We start from the raw sequence: 6,023 nt of genomic DNA, 5'->3' as shown, positions 1-6,023 counted from the left end.
AAAGGAGACGTGAGGATCAAACAGAAGGCGGAGGGACAAGCACTGAAGACCAGGCTGTGAGCCAAGGGATGTGGGCGCCTCTAGAAGCTGGAGAAGGCCCGGAAACAAGTTCTCCTCTGGGGCCTCCAGAAGGCGTAGCCCTGCCCACACCTCGATTGTTGCCTGAAAGACTCATTTCAGGCTTCCAGCTTCCGGGGCAGGAAGAGAACATGCTCGTGCGGTTTTAAGGTGTTGGGTATGTGCAGCTAGCTAACAGGAGCCATGGGAGGCTGTGCGGGGAGAACAGCCTGCTGCTCAGCTGGGCCCTCCGGTTTGGGTCCACAGGGCCCTGGGCTCTTTGCTGCTCCCACAGACCCTGCTCTGACTCAGACCAGACCTTCAGCAGCCTCAAAAGACCCCTTTTGGGAGCTATCCTCACCAAGCACAGCTTAGCTTTGGCTAACTGATGACGATTATATGTAACCCAGATGAACCCAGCCCCATGGGGCTCGGCAAGTCCTCAAAGTTCCCATCAGTCTCTGCCTTGCAGCCACCAGGGAACTTCCGAGAGAATACCTGAGTGCAGCCAGTCCAGAGGTCCCCGCAGTGGCTCTAGACACTGCCTCCCTCTCCTCCCTGTTCCCAAACAGTGGCTGGTCTCACTGACTGTGCCCCCAGGCCAGGCTCCGTCTCTCAAGCCCCCGTGTCTGCTGCCACCTCAGCGCCCAGGGCACCTAGTAGGCCACAGCTCCTGCCGCCCCCTGACCCCCACAGAGGGGCCCACATCCTCTCTTGACTCTGAAAGCGCAGTTTTATCTCCCTTGGCCTCTATCTAGAGGATTCCTGATGAATTCTACAAATAAGTAATGTTTTCACAAATATGTGATCTTCACCAAGGGTTTCTTATGCACAAGGCGCTTTGCCCAACACGAGCTGACCTCCACGACCTCTATACCTCATGACCACCCTTCAGAATAAGGATGTCATTACGCACCCCTCACCCCTGTGGCAGGAAGGAAATGGGTGGAGGGGGCCGGTGCTCCGCCAAGGTCACCTTGCTGAGAGGCAGAGGAGGAGGCTGGACCCCGGGCTGGCCGGGCACAGCCTCCTGTGGCTCCACTACTCTGGTCTATGACCAGAGCGGCCTGCAGAGAACACGTCCTCCCGCCGACCTGAACAGCCTGCCACAACTGCTTCCAGAAGGGTGGCCCCCAGGGTTCCCTAAGGCTACTGCCCTCTTTCCTGATGGGAAGATAAATGGAGCTGGCGCTGTGTGTTGGTGGTTGGGCGGGAGGCAGAGAACTCAGGGGCCAGGAGTGATGAATCAGCAAGCCTGAGCACAGCCCAGCCTGAGGGTCAGGTTCTTCTCTGCCAAAGGTCACGTGACCTCTCTCCCTGGCTGGGCTGGGAGGCTTTGCTATACAGCATCCTTTCAAGAAGCCCACGGAGGGGCCATGGCAGCCCCAATCTCACCTGTGGTGACAAGGCTCTCTCCTGCTGTCTCGGAAACCTGGGAAACACTGAGGAGGAGGGGCAGGCTGGCCGGAAGCCCAGAGCTCAGAGACTTAGTTTCTCATCTGTAAAATGGAGCAACAGCCTGCTTCCTGTGTCCAGGTGCTGGAGAGGACCATGAGATCGTGAAAGAGGAAGTATTTTGGAAACTCACTTGTGGCTTCTTTAAAAACTTTGGTAAAGAGCCTGTGAGGCCAGGCTGGGGAGAGGACTTGCTAGGGGGACCGCCCTGCCCTCCAGGAGTTTCCAGCGTGGACAAGAAGGCCCCCACACCATCACAGATAGGCCCAGGAATCCAAAAGTGCCAGGACATCCTGGAAGGCCCCAGGGATAAGAGGGGAGCTGAGGCTGGAAAGATGAGTGGGCAGAGAGCAGTCTGACTCTGCAGAAAGAGCAGTCCTGGAGGCGGTTGGAACACAGACTCACCCCCAGAGTTCTGGCCTTCAGATCTCCACTGGCACTGAGGAAGCTCCTCAAATAGCCAACAGGGATCTGAGGCCCAGGAGGGAGTAACCTGTCCAAGGGCACATGGCTGGGACCTGACGGAATCTTCCCATGACAGCCTGTGCAAAGGCCCTGGGGTGTGAGGGAGTGGGGAGAAGTGACAAGTGTGTCTCGGGGGCCGAGTCAGGTTGTGAGACCTTAGGGCTGCCCCCAACCCTTGAAGTTGAACTCATGCAACAGTAACAGCATGATGTAAGCGGGTCCCAGCCAGAGATGAGGCTGGGGACAGAACTGCTGGGTCCCCGTGGGAAGCACACATACTGGGAACCCCATCCATCCCCTAGTGGCTCTCCTCCTCCGCCAGGGCGGGGGCAGGAGGGAGGGAAGACTTTCTTTCTGGCTGGGGATGTGGGGCTGCCTCACCCCTTGGGACTCTGCTTGGCCCCATCCCTCTGGACAAGCATTTGGAACAGGGTGGGGTGACTTCCTCCTGGAGATAAGGCCCAGGCAGGCATCCCTGGCAGCTGCTGCAAGGACAGCTGTGGACACAGAGCCTGGTTCCCTGAGCCTGGAGATGCTGCAATTTTCTGATGATAATTGAGCCCGAAGCCCCCAAAGATCCTAGGGGCTTAACTCACCTCAAAGACTGTGTGATATTTTCAGACAAAATGCAGCTGGAAAGCCTGCAGCCTTTAAAAACACAGCCCAGAGTTCAGCAGGCTGCCCTGCTTTGCTGTGTTATGAGGCCTGACCTTGACAGGGGCTGGGGCAGAGCCTTCGCTTGCAGATGGAATGTAGCTCATGCTTCTAACCTGTTTTGCTTTTTTGGGAAAAAATTAAAACGTTCACAGGTCACTCTTTCCCTCCCTGCCCTCATTAACAATAAAAAATAGCTTTAGGGCATCTGATGGGGAAAACATAACTTTTTCAAGAAACTCTTCTGGGATATAACTTGCAGGCCACACAATTCACTCTTCTACAGCACACAGTTGCATGGGTTTCAGCATATTCCATCATGCAACCATCAATACAATGACTTTTAGGGCATTCCACCACTCCTAAAAGAAACCCTGGATTCTCAGCCATCACCTCCAACCCCTCCACCCCTGGCAACTACTGCTGTTTTCTCAGTCTCTGTGCAGTTTCTTCTGGACATTTCATATACATAGTATCACACAAGCTGCGGTCTTGTGTGTCTGGATTGGGCTTCCTTGGCGGCACAAACAGTAAAGAATCTTCCTTGCCATGTAGGAGACCCGGGTTCAATCCCTGGGCTGGGAAGATCACTGGAGGAGGGAGTGGCTACCCACTCCAGTATTCTTGCCTGGAGAATTCCAAGGACAGAGGAGCCTGGCAGGCTACAGTTTATGGGTTGCAAACAGTGCAACACGACTGAGAGATTAATTTCCTTTCCTTTTTTTTTTGACCTGAACATAATGCTTTCAAGGCTCATTCATGTTGCAGCCTGTGTCAGCGCTTCATCCCTTTTTACAGGCAATAGATGCTACTCCGTTCTGTGGACAGACTATGTTTCGCTTATCCATATATCTGCTGATGGAAATTTCGGTTTTTTCCACTTTCTAGAGGCTGTGAGTAGTGCTGCTATGCACATTCGTGTACAAGATTTTGTGTGAACCTAACTCTTCACTTCTCTTGGGTATATAAACAGAATTGCTGGATCATATAGCAACTCTACATCTAACCTCCTGAGTAACAGCCAGACTGGGAAACCATAAAGTGTTATAACTTAAGTGAAGCATTTATTAAAAACTCACTAACACTTGCGGAGCATTCACCCTGGTCAGGCTGTCAGAATGTTGCCGTTATTCCAGCCCCACGACAAGCTTGCTCAGCGAGCACTCCTTCCATGTCCCCACTGTGCAGGGCAGGAAGCTGGGAATCCGAGACGCTGAGTCACTGAGTAGGGGGCCCAGCTTCTAAGTGTGGAGCAGGGATATGAACCCAGGTAGTGGTCCCCTCCCTCCTGAAGACCTGGGACAGGCGGCCTGCATTCCAGTGTCAAGAGGACTAGGCTTCTTGTTTAGCCAGAGATGTTCACATTTTGAAGAACTAACAACCCAAAGACCACTTTCTAATTCCTCCTCCTGGGAACTGATCAGAGGCTGGGTCACAATGCTGTGTGGCCGTAACTGACTCACACATCCTTCACATTAACGGTCCACCTGGCCCAGCTCGGGGAAGGGCCCGCCGGGTCGAATCCCTGCTCCAAACCAACATCCCTGCGGTGAACAGAACCCAACCAGGCCTTTTCCTTACAGCAGCACCAACACAGGAGAGCACGTGAACCAACGTTCCCAGCTTGCCTGCTGAACTGAAAGCGGTCATTCTCGGCCCTGAGCTGAGCAGAATCCCGAGGGCCATAAAAACCCCAAGTGACTAAACAACCTAAGTATCCATCGACACCTGAATGGATAAAGATACGGCATACATAAATGCAATGGAATACTACCTGGCCATAAACAAGGATGGAATAATGCCACGTGCAGCAACATGGATGGACCCAGAAATAACCATACTAAGTGAAGAAGTCAGAGAAATACCACATGATGTCACTTACCGGTGGACTCTAAAACACGATACAAGTGAACTTGTCTATGAAACAGAAACACACTCAGAGACATAGAGAACAGACAAGGGCGACGAGGGAGCGATGACTTGGGAGTCTGGGGTTAGCAGATGCCAACTACTGGATATAGTCTGGATAAACAACAAGGTCCTACTATAGCACAAGAAACTATACTCAACATCCTGTGATAAACCATAATGGAAAAGAAAATGAGAAAGAATGTGTACGTACAACTGAGTCACTTTACTGTGCAACAGAAATTAACACAACATTGTAGATCAAGCATACTTCAATAGAATAAACTGAAAAAAACCCGCTGGGCCTAACCCTCTGAGAGTCTGAGCCTACGCGTCTGCCTATGCGTCTGCGGTGGGCCTGAGAGTCGGCAAGCTCCCAGGCGAGGCTGACGCTCCAAGTCACTAAGAAGTCAGGTGTATCAGGGCTGGTCCACATGGCCTGAAAAGGTGTAAAGTGCTTCTGTCTCTACTTGGGCAAACCTGCCAATAAGGAATGAGGCTCCTGCTGCACTTGGGACCTTTGTATCCTCGCCTGATGGGGATGCACAGAGGGAGTGAGAATTCAGTTGGAAGGAAGAAGGGCTGTCTAGACGGGGTGGGCAGGAGTTTTCGCAACGTATCAAGGTACCAATTCGGACCCCTGCCTTTGTATTTGTAAACTAATCCCTGGTGCTCTGCTGCCCCCCAGTGGTGGGCAATTCTGCACCACCTCCTTTGGGAGGTACCCTTGATTGCTGACTGTAGGTGGGGGTGCCTGCTCCCTGACCCCAGAACCAGGGTCCTCGTACTTGGTTTTTCTTGGGAAGTGATCTGTTGTGAGTCATTTACACTTTAGTAAGATTAAGTTCAAGTCCTTGCACTTCGTTCCAGGAGATAGTGCCACTTAAACTCCAAAGCTCATACTGGAGGATAGGAATGCTTTGCTGCTGGCTTTAAGTTTTATGTACCAGAGAAGGACAGGCAGGGTCCTTCTGAGAACAGAGGGCAGCTGTCTCCTCTGACCCTGGAAGGTAGCAGAAGCTGGCCGAGGCAGCTCCAAGCTGGAGGGGCGGGTGTGCACTTCGCATCTGCCTTGTGAGATGCTCACCTCTGGCTCTGGGCACCTGCCCTGTGCTCAGTGTCATCGCTGTAGCCTACAGCAGCCTTCCAAGGCCACAGATGCCAGCGGGGGCTCAGATAGGCTATGAGCTTTCCTACCTTCATAACCGGCCAGTGAGGAATCTGGAAGACATTTGACTGGTTGGCCCTGGAACTCTACAGACCTGGAACTCAGAGAGGCAAGAACTAAAGGGGGTGTGGGGTGACCTGCACATCAGTGACATTTAAAACTCTTAGAAGGTGGGTCTAAGAGGAGGGAAGAGGCCCAGAGTTGGGCATAAACGGAGAATGACAGGAACTGGCAGGAGAGGCCAGGGAGGGTGGGGAACCTCGAGGGGTGAGGACTGTAGGTGTTGACAGGCAGGTGCCAGATGGAAGTGTGCGCG

The sequence above is a fragment of the Ovis canadensis genome, chromosome 14 (assembly GCF_042477335.2).
Source record: "Ovis canadensis isolate MfBH-ARS-UI-01 breed Bighorn chromosome 14, ARS-UI_OviCan_v2, whole genome shotgun sequence".
Lineage (NCBI taxonomy): Eukaryota > Metazoa > Chordata > Mammalia > Artiodactyla > Bovidae > Ovis > Ovis canadensis.
This window is presented reverse-complemented; position numbering follows the sequence as displayed.